Raw genomic sequence first — 21,888 nt, 5'->3', positions numbered from 1 at the left:
GAAATCTTTACCACCTTGATGAAACTTTCTCGTTAACAGATTTTACATACCGCCCACGGTGAGCTCCGATACACGATACTCCCTTGTAAAATCGTTCTGGTAGAACACGGGATTGGATTTTTCTTCCGCGGTTAGAAACACCAGTTGAAATATCGTATACAGTTAAACGAAGTTCCAATACCCTCACGATATTGCATGTTTCTAGAAAACAGCGGTGTGTACGCGTAAGACGACACTTTGCGCGCAGGTCGAACGCAAGAAGAGACCTCGAGCTTTCTTTTCCTTCTGTTTCCTCTAATGACACTGTCAAGGTCATTAATATGCCAAGACTCCGTGAGTGGAAACGGCAGAAAGAGCGTAATAAGACGTCAGCGTTGCGCAGCTCTAATGATCGCGTGAACAACGACGCGAGGCTTCTCGCGCGAAACCTTTATGGATGTACACACGCCTGTGTGTTTGTGTGTGCGTACGTACACGAGAGAACGATTCGAGTGTTCGTGTGAACATCGTGAAGAATGGCCTGTTCGTAATTCTTGTAAAAGGAAAAAGGATAGAAAATTAAACGTTGGAGATCTCGAAGATTTCAAGGGACTTTGATAAAAAACTTGGCGAGATTTTCAGACGATTCGAAGGATGATTAGGTTTATCAATTTTACGTAAATACGTTCTCGTTGGGTTTTTGATTGATTCGCGACGGTGCGAAGGAGTAATTATGGAAAAATGAACGTCGGAGGGATATATGTAACTCTGGTATCGTTAATCGTAACATGTTGGAATAACAGGTATCGGATTCTAATTGCCACATTAATGCCGCGTTAATCGACCACACTATGGCATGTTACAGAATGCTGGGAATGATTTATGCCAGGACAGGGGAGATAGGTCCTATGAATGAACAGATTTGTGTTAGTTGTACAATTAGAACTATTGTACAATACCGATACATCGATATCGGATACATTATTATTCATTGTGAAAACACCGGGAATCACGAAACGGTGATCCTGGACGATGTCCTAAAGGTACTGTAACAGTAAGTACAAAAGGGAATTGTATCTTTTTCAACGTGTATTTTGAATCAATTTCAACGAACGTTAAAACGTACGTCAAAAATGTTAGCGGTTCTTGTTTCAACTTTTCGCAGATGAATTTGTATACGTATACGCCTGCTATAGGCGTAGCGATGTTCAGGGTGGAGCTTGAGTTGGTTAACTTATTTTGCATTGGTAAATCGTGGAAGCTCCACCTCGACATCTCCCCTGGCGAGGAAGTGGAAATTTTCCTGTTTGCATCTCTAACGGTTTCCTAGCTGGCCGTGGTTTATGGTGGCGGTGTATTCGAGGGGCGTTTATGGGAGCTCCACGTAGATAGTTACGTAATTTTTTGGTAATTAAGAATTTTAACACTTTAACACATTTTAGTACGAGACATAAATTAAAGTTTAAAAAAATTTCACAATTAAAATTAAAAATGATAAATTTTTACACTTCAAGGTGGAAGTATGCAAAGCACAAAAATTGAAGGATAAATTAAGGTAACAGTGTATCAAAAGGCACCGAGAGCACAGCGCGAGAAAATATTCGATACGCCTATAGCCGCCAAGGGCACAGTGCAAGGAAATATTCAAAACGCCTATAGCCACCAAGGGCACAGCGCAAGAAAATATTTGAAACGCCTATAGGCGCCAAGGTCACATCGCGAAAAAATATTCGAAACGCCTATAGCCACCGAAGGCACAGTGCAAGAAAATATTCGAAACGCCTATAGACGCCAAGGTCACAGTGCGAAGAAATATTCGAAACGCCTATAGCCGCCAAGGACACATCGCGAAAAAATATTCGAAACGCCTATAGCCACCGAAGGCACAGTGCAAGAAAATATTCGAAACGCCTATAGACGCCAAGGTCACAGTGCGAAGAAATATTCGAAACGCCTGTAGACGCCAAAAGTACAATGTAAGAAAATATTCGAAACGCCTATAGCCGCTGAGGATACAAGGTAACAGTGTATCAAAAGGCACCGAGAGCACAGCGCGAGAAAATATTCGATACGCCTATAGCCACCAAGGGCACAGCGCAAGAAAATATTTGAAACGCCTATAGGCGCCAAGGTCACATCGCGAAAAAATATTCGAAACGCCTATAACCACCGAAGGCACAGTGCAAGAAAATATTCGAAACGCCTATAGACGCCAAGGTCACAGTGCGAAGAAATATTCGAAACGCCTATAGCCGCCAAGGACACATCGCGAAAAAATATTCGAAACGCCTATAACCACCGAAGGCACAGTGCAAGAAAATATTCGAAACGCCTATAGACGCCAAGGTCACAGTGCGAAGAAATATTCGAAACGCCTATAGCCGCTGAGGATACAACGCGAGAAAATATTCAAACCGCCTATAGCCTCCAAGGACACAGCTCCAACAAATTTCCAAAGCGCCCATAGCCGCGAAAAACCGTGAAAATATAAACTTGCAGCAATCGTGAAAATGTTTAAGACAATAAATCCTCGACATCTGCGAGTTTATTTTTACAAACCGGTAAACAAGCCATAAACCGTGCTCCCCTATACCGTCGACTACCAATTTTGCCGAAACTTTAATTCCAAACGAATAAAATAGCCCAACACACCGAAGTTTCCCCGGTGAGTATCGATTCGTCCGGTTTAGTCTCCTTCTTAACCAGCGTCGAAGTAGCCGGGAACTTGCTCGAATTTCCGGAAGTCTTTAAGGAACCGTTAAAAATATTTACCGTTCCGTCGTAAACGTGGAATAAGATCAGGAAGGGGAAATTCGTCGTAGACGTTCTCTCCTCCACCGTTCTACAGACGGATATTCGCCAACTTTCAACGACCGTTCCGTCTTTCTTCCCTCCATCGAGAACGTATCTCTCCTCTACCTAACCTCTTTTGTCCGTGCAATTCGAACGGTCGTTACAATTAACGACGCGAACATCCGAGAGCAAGTCGAGACACAAGAAGGTTATTGCGATTCCGGTGTATTTCATCTAAGCGAACGAGACGACGTGACGCACGGTGTGGCGAAGAGGAACCCTCGTTATTCCCGTTACAAGTCCTCTCTACCTTCGCCAATTCACGGCCTCGACCGAATCTCTGCTACTCGTAACACCAATCCCTTCCGGTCGGGCGGTAATTTCGAATCGATGCTCGCGCAAATTATACACACCACCTAAAGGTTCTTCTTCCTAGAACGAAACGCTTGCGGCCGTGGAAAGTCGGCGGTTCGCTTCCTGGAAAAATACGAGCAGATGAAACTTCTGATGTAGAACAATTTGTCCGCGCGTCGTAGATAAACAATACACGAATGGCGGCAGAGACTTACCTAGCGAGACTCGCGTAACAACGTCGTAAAGTTACTCGGGTAAGAATAACGAGAACAAGAGAGAAAAAGGTAGGATGGGTTGTCGGAGGAAGAAGGTTAAGGGAAGAGAAGAGGAAGCATGCACGATCGATAAAAATACGCGTCGTTCTGTTACGAGCAAACGAACACCCGGGGTAAATAGAGAAAGGAAAATGAAGGTGGAAATTCGAATCCTGTCGCGTTTCGTTCTCCTCCGTCGGCTAACAGGGGGAGAAATCAACGTGTGTATCGGTACGTGGATGCAACAAGTAAGAGACACGCGGATTTTAAACAGCGACGTATCGGTGGTCACGTAACCGAAGGAACCCGAGGTGAAACCGTGGTTAATTGCGTTTACCTCTGGCGAAAGTTAACACGTCGATACGTCGATCTGTTCCGTAAATTGAGTAGGTAGTTACTTCGTTGTAGCACGATTGCATGTTACACGACGAAAGACAGGAAAAGTATAGAGAGAGAAAGATAGAAAAGGGAGTAAGTCGATGGCGACGGGATGATCCACGCGTCATCCTGGATTCAAGGTGAACGATTTATCACGAAGATTCGCCTGGGAACGCGATAGCCTGGATAAAAACAGCAGATCCATCGAAACTTTCGACGAACAGACGGTTCGAAATAGCCGGTGTCGATCTGACTGCGAGAGAACGGGAAAAGATCGAGGAAACAGGAAAGGAATCGCGAGATAGGACGAGTCGTCGTCGTTGACGATGGAGACACTCCGTGGAAAGGAGAATAGATCGAGCAATGATGAAAAAGAAAGGAGGAAGGGAGACCGTGAAAGAAAGAGGAACGCGTGCAGAGAGATGAAACAGGAAGAACGACCGGCAGAATCTTCCCACCGTGCAAGTTTCCAGTTTCTCGTATTGAAAGTAAGCTTCTTAAGAGCGAATCGCGGAGGAGGAAGCAAAAGGCGAGGAGAAGCGAGATGATAACGTGGAACGACGGGGCCAAGGACGGGTGAAGAGAACGGTATCCTTTCCACAGAGAAGAGAGAAGAGAAGAGATCCTCGGGTTTCACGAGACTTTTATTGCCCTACCGTTGCTATACTTTCCTGTTGTTTCCGTCGCGATGTAACCGAAACACGTTGGTGTTGTCCGGACAGCGACAACGTCCCTCCATACGATCCTCGTGAAAATTCTCCATCCGCTACGTGCACCGTGAAATCGTGTCGTAGACCGTCTTTCCGTGGATCGTGCTCGTCACGGGCAATTAAGTCGACAGAGTACGAATCTCGGGGTCTTCGCGAGGGACGTTATCGGGAATCAGAGGGGCGGGCCAAACCGACATTCTTCCCAAACTTCTTTCCGTTATCGTGTAACGCGCCAGTTCGCGGCGAGATCCAGTCGCCGTGATTGCGTAATTTTATTTCACGCTCCTGCAACATTCCTTTGTATCTCGGGGAAGAATCTCGCGTACCGGAACGCTTACAACGGATAGAAAGAAAGACAGAGAGAAGAGGCGAGGAGGGTAGATCGTGGATGAACAAATTCCTTCGATACTCTCGAGGAAGACAAAGGTGAGCGTGACTTGGTGTATAACTTTGAACATTTTCCGAATGAGAATATCGATTGTTGCATATACATTTCACCCAGCTTCGATTTACAGAATCGCGAGACTGCTGGATTCGAGCGTTCCTTGTGCAACCAACGAGTCTCTACCTCGCTCTCTTTCTCTATACACTCTTTACAGCAAGAAGCATCGTCTATAACCATATATCTCGGTATACAGAACGTCTCAAACTGCTCTCGAAAACAGGATGTTCAGATTTTTTTTCCTCGCCTCTCTCTCTCTCTCTCTCTCTGGTAATGCATTACCGAGCCCGCCACACGCGAGCATTATGCTCACCTAGAACGTTTCTACCGTTAGTTAAACTGGCGGTGGAGGCGAGCTTGCGCGCAGATCCTCGCTCGCCTAAGCTTCTGTAATGACACACACTCGACCGTGGCCGTATCCGGTCTTGCCTTTTCGAGAGGGGCGAAAGAAAAGGGGGCCTTCGTGTTTCTCATCGGTCTTCGTTTGTTCCTGGCTCCGCAACAAGCAACGTTTTACCGCTTTCTTTTTCCCCACCCTCCTCCTAACCACCCACTTCAACACCTAACACCGGAGAAGTACACGGTGTAAACGCCGTTTCCTTAATCACACCGAATTTTCCAACGATTGCCGGGCAACGAATAAAGGCGGCCGCTTCCTGTCTCTCCTCCGGTTGTTGCACCGAAGACTTTAAATACGTCCACGTTAGAGGGAGACCAGAACGAATCCATTTTTCAAAGCCACCGGCTACGTTTCTGTCCTATCCTTTTACACGCCAGACCTGCCACGAACGCGGCAACGCAACGAGAGCACAAAAGGATCTCGAGAAGTGAAATTCCTTAAACTTGAGGGGGATGAAGAATAGTTACGTCTCCTTTCCCGCGAGGCTTTCCAGCCAACGGAACAAGAGCAACCGGTAGTATCAAGACGCACTCAGACGTTGGTTAATACGAGAAAGGGTGGCGCGAGGCTTGAACACAGCCGAGTAAAGTGTAGGGTAAAAATGAGCCGTAGTAAAATACCGTTCATTCATGTTTCACGATATATGAATAATTAAATGTGTATCTTGCGGATGGAATTCTGGTGGTAGTAGGAGTCTATGCAGCTTCCTTCCGGGAACTGGGTTGCTCCTGGCGAACAAATTTGGGCCACTCGCAATTCTCGACATCTTTCGTATTTTTAGGAGAATTTAAAGACTTCGACGTAAATTAATAATAATTTTTATTAATTACCAAAGTACACGCATACATATGGCGAAAAAATTTGGGTTATTTACAATTTTCGACATCTTTCGTAGTTTTAGGAGAATTTAAAGACTTCGACGTAAATTAATAATAATTTTTATTAATTACCGAAGTACACGCATACATATGGCGAAAAAATTTGGGTTATTCACAATTTTCGACATCTTTCGTATTTTTAGGAGAATTTGAAGACTTCGACGTAAATTAATAATAATTTGTATTAATTACCGAAGTACACACGTTCATATGGCGAAAAAATTTGGGTCATTCACAATTTTCGACATCTTTCGTATTTTTAGGAGAATTTGAAGACTTCGACGTAAATTAATAATAATTTTTATTAATTACCAAAGTACACGCGTACATATTACATACATACATATTGATAATTTGTGTTTATTGGATTTAGGCAATAAATTAAACTGTGGTACTTCAATTATAAAACTATTTTTTATATTTATACGCGAGAAAGGCACGTCATTTCACAATGATAAGAGCTCGATAAGACGCGAAGAAGAAAAAACTATCAGCGTACACTCATACTAAACAGGTGGTTACTATGTCATTCTTCTATACATGTTTACACCTGGCCATGGGAAAATGGGAATTTTCTTATTAATTACCGAAGTACACACGTTCATATGGCGAAAAAATTTGGGTCATTCACAATTTTCGACATCTTTCGTATTTTTAGGAGAATTTGAAGACTTCGACGTAAATTAATAATAATTTGTATTAATTACCGAAGTACACGCGTACATATTACATACATACATATTGATAATTTGTGTTTATTGGATTTAGGCAATAAATTAAACTGTGGTACTTCAATTATAAAACTATTTTTTATATTTATACGCGAGAAAGGCACGTCATTTCACAATGATAAGAGCTCGATAAGACGCGAAGAAGAAAAAACTATCAGCGTACACTCATACTAAACAGGTGGTTACTATGTCATTCTTCTATACATGTTTACACCTGGCCATGGGAAAATGGGAATTTTCTTTAACGAGAGTAATTCTCTGACGAATTTAGCTCTACGACACAATGCCCACACACAGATACGTAGCAAAGCAGAAAGACAGTGAGACTTCCATATATTCTCAAAACGCGAAAGACGTTGAAAATTACAACTGACCCCAATTTTTTCGCCAGGATCTGTAGCAGAATCGCGCGTGTATAACCAAAACATGTGGACTGAAAAATCGACTTTTTTCTCCAGCTCCGGCTGTTCTTTCCCAATGTGTACCTTTCCGCGATGTAACTTTCACGAATACATAACCTCGAGTGTGTGTACACACAGGTAGGGAAGAAAGGACAGATGGTGGCTGGGTACCGCCAACTTTCGACAATAATTTCTCACGTAACGTTCGTCGCCGGAACAGCAAAGTTCGCGTCATCTTCGGATACCGTGAAGAACTTTCGAAACAGCATCACAATGTAAATTTACGCGGGGCAAGCACGCTCCCCGACTGCCGTGCGTGAAAGTTCGCAAGTAATTGCGAGAATAATTAAGTTTCCGAATAAATACCGTCGGAACAAGCGCGACCCCCGGGCTAAATGTTTCGCGAGTCGAGCAAACGAAATCCAGTTTTCCAGCGATGCACGAACAATCCCGTGACTGCGAGCGCGCGATATGCAATTGAACAAACAAACAAGCAAACACAGGAGGGGGGAGAAAAAAAGTATTCCCCTGCTAACCCGTGTGTCGCGATATTTCCACAGAGAAAGAGGAGGAATTTCAACGTTTCAACGGGAGTTCACCTGAGTTTCCGCGAATCCTGCCCCAAAGAAAACACATCAGGTCATTCCGAATGCGTTTTCCGCGGTTTCAACCCGTTCGCTTCGAGGAAAACCGTGAAATTAAACATTTTTATTTGAAATCATTTTTGATACGTTTTTGCGTTAATTCCGTGTACACGCAAATCCGAATTTCTAAGAGAAAGAAGGACGCGAACGAATCTGACCGATGCGAACCTACAGTTTGGTGATCCACTTCTGGATTAATTCGCTGTAGTTTCTTTTTTAACTGAGTAATCACTATCGCCGTAGAGTTGTGCAGTAAAGAATTGAAGGTTTTCCAGCAAGAAAATGAAAATACAGCAACGAACCCTAGTCAATAGAAAATACCTTTTGCCTATTCATAACTGTACAAAAATTGCAGCAACTGGGTATTGAAGTTCCACTTCGTCTTTCATATTCCCCAGATTTATCTCCAACCAATTTTCACTTTTTCTTCTCGCTTGGAAATTTATTCACGCGAAAACGATTCGGTAAACCAGAGGACACTTGAAAATACCTTTCAGCAATTTCTTTCTTTCTTTGCCAGTTCAAACTTTTATACACCCACAATCACGGAAAGTATTCTAACTAAAAACGTTCAATTTCGATAAAGCTATTCCTCTCAAAAAGAGAAAAAAAAATAAACAGCCCAAAATCGCGAGAACTTTCAGAATGACCTAATACATCCCCCCGTTTCTTCCCGGACTCCGTGAAAAAGACCACAACAACTCGGAGTGGCGGCGGAGGAAAGAGTCAGACTGGGGTAAAAGTAACCCCGCAGCCGTAGACGGAGAAAAGTTTCACGGGTACACGGTTTTCGTCAGCGGGATGTGTTCTCCCGTGAAAAGTTACGAGCGATAAAATTATCAAGTACGTTTACGCTTCGCCTAATAACAATAATACCGTGGGCATCCGTGAAGTAAAAGACAGGGGTATGCAAACCTTCGCGGTAGAAAGAGGCACGCGCGTATCCCAGCCGCGATATTAATTTACAGCCCCTAGCGAAACAGAAAAAGTTTCCAAATTATAATTATGTGGGGTGGAAAAACATTGAAATTTATTATGCTCGGCGGGCGCCCGGGGTGCTTTGTTAACGAGGATGGCCGGTGAATTTCATGAGGCCGAGGTAATTGGACCAACGTGGACACCACCGTACTTCTTCCAACGCGGGCCAGCCAGAAGAGAACCGACTTTCTTTTTCCGTTGGTTCATTCGCGACTACTCACCCTCTTTCTCTCTTACTCTCTTACTCTCCTTGTCTCTACTCCCTCTTTCGTTTTAATGAAATGCAACGCCACGTGCATACGGATCTCCGGCAGATCAGTCCACTCTGCGGGTTCGTTTACCGGCGACGGAAGTCTTGGTAATCCCGGCAAATTCCGCGCAGCAAATGTGCCAGCCACAAAGAATTAATTCTACTTCCTTCCACGTACCCTCTCAGCCACCGGTTTCCACCCTAACACGCGCCACCCTACCTAGGACGTCGGTGATTCGCGGCGGTGCCCCGGCTACGTGGAATATCGCCGAAATTGTCTGGCGCGAATTGAATCTAGGTAAATGTACGTACGCTGATTATGTAAATCTTAATGCAAATTTCAACCGCGTATTTACCGTAGTTACGAAAGCGATCCACGTATCAGGGAATTTTGCGCTACAATTTGCGCGGCGGATTTGGAAATTCCCGCGAATTCCTTTCCGGGATATGTGTCCTCGCCCCCGTATCCCAGAACAAATAAGACCTTCCGCAGTATAAAACGTAACGAATCCGACGAATCTTTTCGCGTGAGAAAAAACGGTGGTGAGGGAACACGGCGGTTTCCTGATTTCTAGGTTACCCTTCAATTTGATAAACAGAGGACGGAGAACGCGTAGCGGAATCGCATTGTTCGACTACGGAGAGAACATTCCGCGCTTCGAGATAGTGCGTGTTATACGAAGAGAGGAACGTCTGGGAACGGAATTGAAAACGGTGTAAACACACCGCGAGGAGACGCTATCGATTCTACCGCTAATAGGTGTGCGGTAAATGGAGAACAGAACAGTGAGTTTCACCGCGCTACGTTTAAGGAAATAGGAAAAGTCCATTTTCACGGTGTAACGGTGGTTGTTGTGAGTGTGAGACCACGCATAACTGTATACACACATCTGCTTGGCTATAGTCGTTACCGGCAGGTATACAGGTAGAACGATTTTGTATGGGAAAGCATCGACGAGGAGTTAGTTCTCCCAGAACGACGACTACACGTAGGAATGAAAATTTCTTCTCGACGTACATATCTCGTCCGTCTAGATGAGAAGATTAAAAAGAAAGCGGCAAACCTCTTCCTATTATCGTCGATCTACGCGAAATCGATTTTACACGCCTTCGAAGCGAGAACACGCCACGATCGGTGAACGCAGCTTCGTTAAGGAGAACGCGCAACTCTAATAGGTTCGAGGAAAGCGGGTCGATCGAAGGAAATTACAGGCCTCTGTGTCAGGTGTTGTCGTTCGTGGGGGACTCCTCATTTTCGACGAACCGTCGTAAAGTTTGTCCGAAGGAAATCGGGAAAGGATACGTCTTTCTGTTTGTGTTCTCGTCCATCGCTGGCTCTGAAGATAAAGTGAACCTAAATTGCCGCAAGAGAACACTCTCCGAGTGGTAAAGTTCAGGTTCGTGAAACATGAACTACGTGTGCTTTTCTAGCTGATGACGAACACGATTGGATGAGTTTGAATTTTTAATGTAACTGTGGAATCAACGTAGAGTAAACAATTTTTCATTCGGGTTTTTGAATTGTGTATGGGAAAGCACTCGTATATTCTACGTAAAATGAGGAAAAATTAAAGTAGAAGGTACTTCATTTAATATAAACAGCTTTACTTGCAAAAAATGTCAGCCAACTGACAGAAGTCAATTTTGATAAAATTTTGCGGACAACTAGAGAATCCTAAAATATTAGACATACTTTTCTTTAGCTCCCAATATTCTCGTTTAAGGGGCGAAATTACTCTTCAAACTTGGGGGCTGAAGAACTACAGTGCGTTGCATAAATATACCAACCCCCCGTATTTTTAATGATTTAATTTTTCTACAGAAAATATCAGTAATAGTGTGTAAACAACAAATTATATAAGAAAAAATTTCTTATGAATGCAAAGCGATAGATGACAAACAAATGAAGGTATACATACTGAAACTGGTTACCTATCAAGATCGATTAATGCTAACATAAAGAAAATGTATAAGGTTGGTATATTTATGAAACGCTTGAAAATCAGTTTTTATGTAATTCAGCCCAATGTTTACATTAATATACAAATTTTTTCTTATATAATTTGTTGTTTACACACTACGGAGTAGTATTTAAAGAAAATTGGCCATAATTTTCTGTAGAAAAATTAAATCATTAAAAATACGGGGGGTTGGTATATTTATGCAACGCACTGTATTAACTACAATATCTCGAAAACGAATTAACTTAGAGGAAAATGTTAGCTACAAATTCTGTCCAAAAAAGCATCTAAAAATGTAAAAAAGAAAAAGAAATACGCCTCTAATATTTTCGACTTCTCCAGCTGTCTTCAAAATTTGATCAAAATCAGCGTGTAACAATTGAGTGACGTCCCTTGTTGGTAAAAGAAACAACTACCTTGAATCTGGACAAAAAACAAGAGTAGGAGAATAACTGAATAACAGAGTAGGGTAACCGTGAGTGAATCAATGAATGGTTTGATTTATATTACAGAGGGAAGAGAGAGAGAGAGGAGGGGTTCTCTCTGGTACTGTCGCCAAGGGGCTCATTTTGAAACGGGTCGGAAAAACTAGCGTATTCGGACTTTGTGCTGCAGCCTCCTTGTTTATTTTTCCTTTCGTTTCATTCTCTTCTTTCGCGAAGCGCCTCGTTGCGAAAGTCGCAGTGACGATGAGTCACTCTTGAAATGCTTTTAGGCCGATTAGTCTGAATACGTGCCGTTTCATGGCAGACGGGGAAACCGCGACGCGACGTTGAATGCTTGATAACCGTCTGCACGTGCAAGCACGTTGCGCGCCTTTAAACTCTATGCGCTCCGGGAGTCTTGTTGAGAATCCTCCTGACTGGCCGTGTCTGTACACGTGAAAATTCCACGAAAATACCCCGATCGGGAGATCGAGATGCACTCGATTGAGAATTTCTTCGATATCGATAATGTTGGCAAATTTGTAGTTGCTTCGTTATGTTGATTTCTTACGGGTTTGTTGTCTTTAGTCTTTCATTGTTGTTGGCACTTTAGAATTTCCTGGCGCTGTGTTCTTCTTCTACCTTGATTTAATTCTTAATTTTATCCTTTCTGCATTTTTATCTTGATTTAATAAGACGAATTTCAAAACGATACGAATAAAATAAAAATATTGCGGAAAATTCTTTTTCTATCACTTATAGTTTTCACAGGCACACTATAGTAATTTTATGTTTAATACTTCCACAGCTGTTGGTGACAATAGGCGCTTTGAATATTTTTCCGAGCTGTGACCTTGGTGGCTATAGGCGTTTCGAATATATTCTCGCACTGTGACCTTGGCGTCTATAGGCGTTTCGAATATTTTCTTGCACTGCGACTTTGGCGCCTATAGGCGTTTCAAATATTTTCTTGCGCTGTGACCTTGGCGTCTATAGGCGTTTCGAATATTTTCTTGCACTGTGCCTTTGGTGTCTATAGGCGTTTCGAATATTTTCTTGCACTGTGCCTTTGGTGACTATAGGCGTTTCGAATATTTTCTTGCACTGTGACCTTGGCGTCTATAGGCGTTTCGAATATTTTCTCGCACTGTGACCTTGGCGTCTATAGGCGTTTCGAATATTTTCTTGCACTGTGCCTTTGGTGACTATAGGCGTTTCGAATATTTTCTTCCGTTGTGTCCTTGGCGTCTATAGGCGTTTCGAATATTTTCTTGCACTGTGCCTTTGGTGACTATAGGCGTTTCGAATATTTTCTTCCGTTGTGTCCTTGGCGTCTATAGGCGTTTCGAATATTTTCTCACGCTGTATCCTTGGCGCCTATAGACGCTTTGAAAATTTTCTCGCGTTGTGTCCTTGGCGCCTATAGGCGTTTCAAATATTTTCTCGCGCTGTGCCTTTGGCGCCTTTTGGCCCACTTTCACCTTGATTTTTTTTACCTCTGCGCGCTTCCACCTTAATTCAATAAAAGAAATTTAAAAGCGACGAATTTTCAAGATTAATTTAAAAACTTCGAAACGTCAGAACGAAGGATTCCGCGACCGCAATTGAACACATCTGTCGATAATCCACCGCGGCGGAAGGGTTAAATAAATATTCCATTTGTCATTCATCGGGAATCGGATTGAAGAAACGAAAATGAGATAAATGATCGTAAGAGCGTGACGTTCGAATGCCACAACACGGCTAATGGAAACCAGATTCGAGGCTGCATCATAAACTATAATTCCCGTGCCGGCAGTAGCCGGTAGCCGGGGAGCCGGACTAATTGGCTCAAAAATAATTGAGCGAGTAATTGTAATATTGTCAACGTAGATTTCGCGTGGACACGCGATGCACGGGTTTTGCCCACCGTCACTCATTCCCCCGACGATGCGTGTACGTTTCGTTTAATCGATTAACGTTGATTTCGCGTTCGTAATTCCAATCGAAGGGCGGATATTAACGTAGAACATATGTCGCCTAACACATGTAATTATTAACCCCTGGTGTAGTCCGATTATTAACCCAGGGGCCCTGACGTGTATAGTTTGTACGTCACCTGGCACGTTGTGACTCCACGCTTAATCATAACCAAGTCTGCGAAACGTCGTACATTTTCCTTGCGAGAATATAGCCCCGGCTCCTATGCAAAATCGACGGTTCTAAATGATAGAGCATTTAACACAACCACGATCATTATGGCCGGCTAATAAAACACCACCCCTTTTACCGATACTCCACGTTCCAAATTGAATTCGATCCCCTCAGCTAACGATCGAGGATATCGATGGAGAGCTGTTCGATACTACACGTGAGGATGGATCCTTAATTTCTTTCCTTTCTTTTTTTTTCAAACGGAAAGGGTCCTCTACCGGTCGAGTAATATGAAACTATGCCGAGGTGCAAAGATATAATTATTCAGATCGGCTGATTTTCGTCAGTCCCTTTCCTCTCTTCTAGCGTCCTCTGTATCATAGCTCGAATTTCGCAAGCGGCAACCGGATCGCCGCAAAAGGAGCAATATAATGATACCCATAATGCGGACGGCTAGCCAATTTCAACCTGCAAAACCGGCTAAGCCTTCAGCAACAGCGTAACAGCAGGTTACAGCTAAGAAACTCGTTCGTCCTTCGTTTAGAGACTTGGTTTCAGCGAATCGAATATCGTTCGGCAGCATCGTGCCCCTTCGGTTCGAGGTAGGAAGAAAGGAAGCTACGAAAAAAGGCCACCTAACTGTCTCAGATGGGACTGATTGTTTTGCTACGTCGAGAGGATGAAACTGACGAGGGAGAGAAACGAAATTGGAATATTCTCTTGGAAATAGCTCCAGCACGATTATAAACTTGTCAACAATTACGATGTACCGAACAAAAGTTGATAAAAATGTGAGAAATAAGTACGTTAAATAGCCGAGCAGAAGAAGCAAGCAAGGTAACGTTAAAAAGCGTCTAGATACCCCTGTTCTACACAAAAGCGAACCCTCTTTCGCTTCCTCCCGCAATACACCGTCACAAAGAAATCTCAACATCGACGAACGGATTGCCGATTGTAGGTACACCGGGAGAAGTGATTTCAGGCGTACCCTTCTCAGCGAGGGAACTGTAAATATCGATGCAGCAGCGGCTCTCTCGCAAGAGAGCGTGTGCAGAAGCGAAAGGAAACAAAGAGGGTGGGCCGGGAAGAAGAGTGCGGGAAAATCGCTAGACAAATTCGTTTTCTTTGGCAACAATATCAGCTGGAAATTTGAATCTAAATCGGACGACAGAACCCGGCGTGTGTACGCGTGTCCTTCCAGCTTTAAAAGCGTCGCGAAAATTGATTTCTTTCGCCGGAACTTTCTCGCAACGTCTCTCGATCGTTCTCCGCCGAAGAAACCCCGAGTGGAGGAGCTGTGTGCACCTGCCACCTGAGCGAGAAATCGCATCATTAGAAACGCATTTTCAACCTGAACGTCAAGTCTCCTTTTTTCTCTTCTCTCCTGTGCTCGACAGACGTCGACTTTCATTCTACTTTTACAATGTCACAAATTCGCCTTTCTCCCGCCACCGGAAAGTGACAGACGAATCGGCGACTCGCTGGAGAAGAAGGGTCCAGCTGCGGCGTCCCGGCCTGCCGAGAAACCGTAAACGTCGATGCAGCCTGGTCGAGCATCGAGGCGACGAGGCAAAAAGGAGCGGCAAAGAGGAAACGCGACGAGAAAGGACGAAAGAAGGAGGAATGTAACGAGCGGACGGACAAAGAGAGACGGGAAAGGGCGGTGAAACTGGGAGAAGAGGAGGAAGAAGGAGAAAGCGGGAATAAAGGTAAAGCGCAAGGTAGAGGAGGGAAAAAAGGGAGACGAAATAGAGTATAAAAAAAGGAGGGGGGGAGTGTGTGTAGGAGAAAAAGAAAGAGAAACCGCGGCGTGCAGGAATAAAAGTGTAGTAGTCGCGGCTGTGAGGCAGACTCAAAGTGCGCGGAGTTATGGCGGATAAAAGGGGTTGCCGAGATAAATATCTAAAACGTCATGCGTAAAGTTTTAATGAATTAAAGAGAAGCTCCCGCCCGTCGTCGCCGCGCTTATTCAGTTCAGAGCACGGAGACGCGTACGACCACCTGAATAGTACCAAGTTTCCTTCTTCCCTTTTTTCTCTCTCTCCCTCTGTTCCTCCCTTATTCTCTCTGTGTCTCTTCTTCTCTCCACCTCTCCCCCTCAGTCGTCGTATACTCTCCCTTCGTACTCTCGTTTGCGATCCGCGGCAAAGAACTGTGGAGCGAAAGAGAGTGGAGAAAGAGCGGGTAGAAAAGCTGAAAAGTAGAGGCCGACACTTTCTTTGAACGGTGGTAGCCAGGTAGCCGCGGTGTTACGCCGGTGAACGAACGTAAACTTTCGCGTCGAACAAACGAAACACCGTGTCGGCCGAGTTTCACTCGCTTAATTAGTTTTTCATTGCGCCAACACCGGACAGGATAAACGGATACTCTACTTTCTTCCTCCACCTTTGGTTATACGCACACCGCAGAGAGAAGCGAAAAGAAACGAAGGTAAATCAATTGGAGGAAGAATCGAGAATCTCGTGAAAGAAAGGGCTCTCCGGTTATTACCAACCAGGTAGAAAGGGGATACACGGGATGCTTGTTTCGCACTCAAAACGACAACAAATCTTACCAAAGAGCATCACGAAACTCCCACCTTCGACCTTACAACTTCTCCGAGACATAAATCCAAGCTACTCCCTCCCTCCACACCAACAACCTAACACATCGCCGCGCAAGTACAACCACGTTGTTCCCGTATCCCGTGGACGTTGCGAAGCTGGCAGGTAGAACCGACTTCGAGTCGGTAAATTAGTCCCTGAGCAGCGTACCAGGTTGAGAACGGAGTAAGCGAGAGAGAGAGAGAGGGGGGGACAAAGTGGAAGAGAGGGACGAAGGAGGTGAAGGAAGAGGAGGGAGGAGAAGATTGAGAGAGACATCGGTTCGGAGGAAGAAGGGATGATCAAAGGAGATTAAGGCGGATAAAGACAGAGGAGAGGAAGGATACACACACACGCACACAGAGAGGGAGAGAGGTGAGAAAGACAGGGAGCAAACGGAGGAGAAGAGGAAAAGGGAAAGACAGAGCAGATGCGAGATTCTTGGCGGGGTCAAGCCTCCCGGCATCTTCGAGAACGACTCTCCATCCTGCTTGCTACCATCTTGGTCCTCATCTTCAGGGCCTCGTTCTTCGGTTTCTCCGGCAGCCTTCGTCGTACCGAAAAAAAAAACGAAGGAAAAAAGGAAACAAAAAGAAGCTAGCGGACACGTACACCCTTGAGCGTAGAATCACACGCACAGAGGAGATCAGGCCGGTTATTTGCCCCACCAGACCTACCTGGAAGATCTACCTGGTCCAGGCAGGTTGGTGATCGCGTGTTGCTCGCGTGGCCGAGTCGAACCGAACGGCGACGGAGACTGCCGAGTCTTGCTATTACACAAATTGCGCTATTACGTGTAATGGGGCTTTAAAAAAAAAAGGAAAAGAAGAAAGATAGCGGATAGATAAAGCGCCAGGGAACAAATGTCAAAGGAGTGGAGGGGGAGAGAAGGGAAGGAGTACAATCGACTCACGAAGGACACACCGGTGAATGTCGTTGCGGGTCGCCTCTGAGGCGACGCGACATCGCCAACGGTGCTTGCTACTGGCTTCAGGACCAGCTTGCGGCTTAGAGCTGACAAGCCTTATCTCTCTCGTGTGTCCGTTTACGGAGCAGTTACCTTTAGATTAGCTTATTAAACTTGCCAGCGTTTCTCTCTTTTTCCTCTCTGTCTGTTTAAGCACATGCGTTCGAACTCGAAGCTAATCGCGTTTGTCCTCGTTCGCAGGTGTAAATATTGCTTCCAAGCTCTATCGATTTCCTTTTTTTTTCTCTGAAGCTGATACAACAAACCGCGACAATGTTTAGCTTAATTTTGTATACGGAGGACAAATTACGGGAGGCGACGAAGCGTGACAGGTTTACGTGTCGATTGGACGAACTGTATGATTTTATTATTCGCGGATGGAGATGAATTTCCAACGTTTTTCAGCGTAATACAGATACTTTGATGAACGATCAGACATCAATCATACACGTTGAATTATAACGGTGTAAATACGCCGGTTGACAAATGGCGAGGACGATATTTATAATAAAATTCGCGAGGAGTCCCCTCGATATCTCGTTCACAATTCCGACGAATTATTCAACAAGCAGAGATATGAAAATTGACGAGTCAGGGCTTAGCGACGATATTAATCCGTCCGGATGTATTCATTTGCATAGATTAAACGAGGACAAAGTACCTTCCTCTTAGTTTCGTCTTGAAGGTATTTCCTCGAGTATGTTCGTTGTTAATTTATTCACGATTACGGTACCCTTGTAAGAAGACAGCGGGAACTTTCCTAAGGGATAGGTCTTAAATCTGAAGGCACTCGATGCAGAAAAGGCTAGGTCTCCTTGAAAGGATAGCTAATAGCCTTACGAGCTGTTGCAGTATATGAAGAGGCTTGCTGCCAGAGGCGGTCACGAGACTTACACGTGAAATGGAACTGACGGCCCTTGCACGGGGATATTTACAGGTCTAATGTTGCCTAGGGAGTAGTTGGTATAATCCAAATTAGTTCACTAAGCCAGCCAACCCGGCCGGTATCTTCTTAATTAGTCTAACAGCAGGCGGAAGAAACATGAGAGTATCCCTGTTAAAGTAGATTCGCTCGTATACGAATTATCCCCGTGCTTTCACAGAAAAAACAAGAAAACAGGGAGACAGGAAACGAAATACAGTCACTGCGTTCTCATCTCTCAAATGTTAACAACAAAATTCCGTATTTTCTCGAAAGAAAAGAAAATACACGATGTTTCTCGGCGTAAGATTAAAAAAATTGAAAAGCTGTTGTAGCGGACAATCGGGAGAGCGCAGATGATATACGAGGAAAGTTTGGTTCGAATCAATTTCTTTCTCATCGTTTCGAGGCAATTAATCGCGGTCCCGGGTTCGAACGGGACGGAAGATCAAGTCGAAATAAATTAGAGACGGTGAAAAATTATTTCGTCCGTGTTGGGCCGCGGAAGGGAGAGCACAGGTGGAAATTGGAATACGTGCACTTAAAAGCGAGCTCTCCGCGCTTTTAATTACCGCCTGTCTGCTGGGATGATCGATGAAACCGAGAGCGTTTCCGTTCCCAATTGTTTCACGTGACTATAATACCTCCAAAATCGTACACTCTCTCTCTCGCAAACCTTAGCAGTAGAACATGGTCGCGCACACATGTGCTGGTCGTCGCCCTTAATGCGTAACTACGAACGATTAAGCTTGCCGGGGGAAAATTAAGAGAACATTGTTGGATCCGTAATGTCTGCAGTTCTCCATTATATTCGGTGTATATCAGGCGTAATGCCGTTTAACTACATCCAGCGCGATTTCATTTACTCCAGGCACGTTTAAATCCCTCTCCTCGAGGATCGTTCCGAGTCTCGCGCGAATCGTGAGTCCATTTTCAAAGACATCCACCGTTAATAACGGGTGGCAAGATTGCGAAAGGTGCGCGCGGCCGCGTGGCCCAGTAGTTAAATCTAACAAAACCCACCGGTGTACAGGGCTTCTATTAAGCAATTCAAATTCAAATGTCCCCCGTATACTGGCCGATGTAAAATTTCATTGAAATTAGTTTGCTTATGTAAACGGTAGGATTCCACCCTGTTCAAACTACCACCCTTCCACCAAACGACCGCAGTTCTTTCGATTTTGCTTCTTTTTCTCCTCGTCTCTCCCACCCCTTTTTCCCTCGTTTCGCTCGGCTAAACGTTGTTCCAGGCACGAAAGTCGAACGCTAGACCACTTTTCGTCGGTAACAACGATAAGTGGTACAGGCCTGGGGAACGGTTACAGGATCGACGAAATCAATCCAATGTAACAACCGGCTTAACCACGGATCCCGAAGGTTTATAATCAACGAAAACGTGTGTACGCGCGGTGGGGAAAAAAAAAAAATCGCTCGCGGTTTCTCCGTCCCATTGTACGTCCCGTTGATTCCGGCTCATCGGCCGAGCGGGGAACGTTTGTGCTCGCGGCTTTAATCAAATTTACATTTCTCTGGTGCGCATCGAGGGTGGGTATTACCGATATCAATTTTACGGTGATGGTGTCAGTTAGAATATACCGCAGATCGTGTAACGACGTTTCCACGCTCGTACCTGTTCCCGATGAAACGCTACGCGTACACGTTCACGCGGAATTAACGTGGAAAGAAGCTAACTCGCGAGAACGAAGCCGCGCGATAATTCCTTGATTAGTATCGAGCGTAAATGAAACGCTTCTTTTGAAATCTTTTGGAACTTCAAATCGGGACGAAGACGAATATTCCACGGACGGAGAAATTTCACCTAAGCGCAGTTCCACAAGTGTGCGGGGCCGTTTATAAAATTAACTCGATTACGGATCTACCTTTCGCCACCGGTGTGCGTTACCGTCGAAGGAATTAAACTCGGATAAATATTGAACGGGACGGACAAATTTGAAATTAATTTCGCCGGCGCAACGGTTAAGTACGTTCGTTAAAATTTTGCTTGAAATGTACGTTTGACAAAGTAAACGACTCGAATTGCCAGGCAAAAGGGTGACAGAGAGAGAGAGGGGAGAAGGTTTCGTGTGGCGTGGTATCAGCATAAAGGATGCGCGCCGCGTGTCCGAGATTCGAGCAAGTGTTGACCGTTTCACCGGGATTAATCCGTTTCTTCTTCTTCCTCCTTGAATTCGTTGCCGCGTAGAAGAGGGGTTGGTCGACGAGATATAAAGGAAATCGGTCACGAAGAGCTGGCCAATTATTGCGCGTGGAAAAATAAGTAACCTTCTCTCCTCTACCGGGAAACTGGAGAGATCAAAGAAACCCACCTCAATTTGTTGTCTGGTTATTTGCCCGAACAATTTTATCGCGGACGACCGGTCGGGTCCGTTAATCGAGGAACCTTTTACACGAACGAACCGCGAAAAACGTTTACACCGTACCTACTTACATACGTTGATCCAATTATGACGCAGGAACCGAGGTAGGGAGATACTTTTTCACCGGGAAAATTCTAGCTATACACACGCTCGCAGCCAGATCAACACGGTACATTCAATTTCAGAATATCAAACTGTTACGAGACAAATTAAAACGTATACACGAGCCTCGACAGTTGCGAATCACGATGACGCTTCAATTCCCGGATAAACGTTCTCCTCTCTCTATCGTTCTCTCCCTTACATTCACTCTTTCTCTCTAACGCACTTTGTATCTCGTCCACCCATTTACCTTCTCTTTTTATCTTCTTTTTCATCTCTGTGTCACTTTTTCGATCGAATAATATTGCGGAAATTTCGAGCGAGAGAAAAAGGCGAACGGCATTATGGCGGGGCTTAAATTTAATTACACGAGCGAGACACCCGAAAATAGCTGTCCGAAATCAGAGTCATGCCGCGCTATATGAGGTATAAAACTTTCGAAATTTGCCGGCAGGAGTTTCACAACCCTCTGCACCATCCTCCAACCCTCTCACGCCGGTTTAAACCTCGGCGAATCCAACGCGTATTGTCTCTGTCACGTCTGTCTCTTGCCACCGAATGAGCCGCAAGTGAGGCCGCCGCCGCCGCCTCCGCGTCGAGCGTGCAAACCACCCAGCTTCGAACCCCCCCGGAAAAGTTAATGTTCCGCGTTGGCGGACGGAAAACGTTAATGTGTCAGTGTTCCAACGCAACATGCCTCCGAGCATCTCATTACTTGCACGCTCCTTGTTTATCTTGGAACTTACACGCCGAAATTGCGATAGTTAGAGAAAAAGGAGGCGGCAATATGTGACGGAGTTTCGTCATTTCATGGCTGATTCCATACCGTGAAAGAGGAACGAGCTCGCGAGCTCGCACTCGTCCAGGCTATTATCATTATTAATCCCACGGATGGGATTTTCGATACGTGACAAAGTGACACCGCAGATTCTGCTCTGGCCGGTCTATACGCAATTCGCGGAAACGTTTAGCAATATACATAATGAAATTTCCGTGGAAATACCGAGGTTGAAAAGGGAGAGAGAGAAAGAAGGAAGCGTTTCGATCGTGTACACACGAAGCGGCGGTGAATTTGAAAACGTTCGATGATACTCGATAATATTTTCGAGGACTTGAAAAACTTACTACACACATATGCACGCAGGAAAGAGAGTCGGTGAACTTTTTGATATTTTGTTTTTCTCCCCGCACCACTCCTCCCTCTACTCTTTTAACAAAGGTTTTCA

Source organism: Habropoda laboriosa, unplaced genomic scaffold (genome assembly GCF_001263275.1).
Source record: "Habropoda laboriosa isolate 0110345459 unplaced genomic scaffold, ASM126327v1 scaffold22, whole genome shotgun sequence".
Lineage (NCBI taxonomy): Eukaryota > Metazoa > Arthropoda > Insecta > Hymenoptera > Apidae > Habropoda > Habropoda laboriosa.
This window is presented reverse-complemented; position numbering follows the sequence as displayed.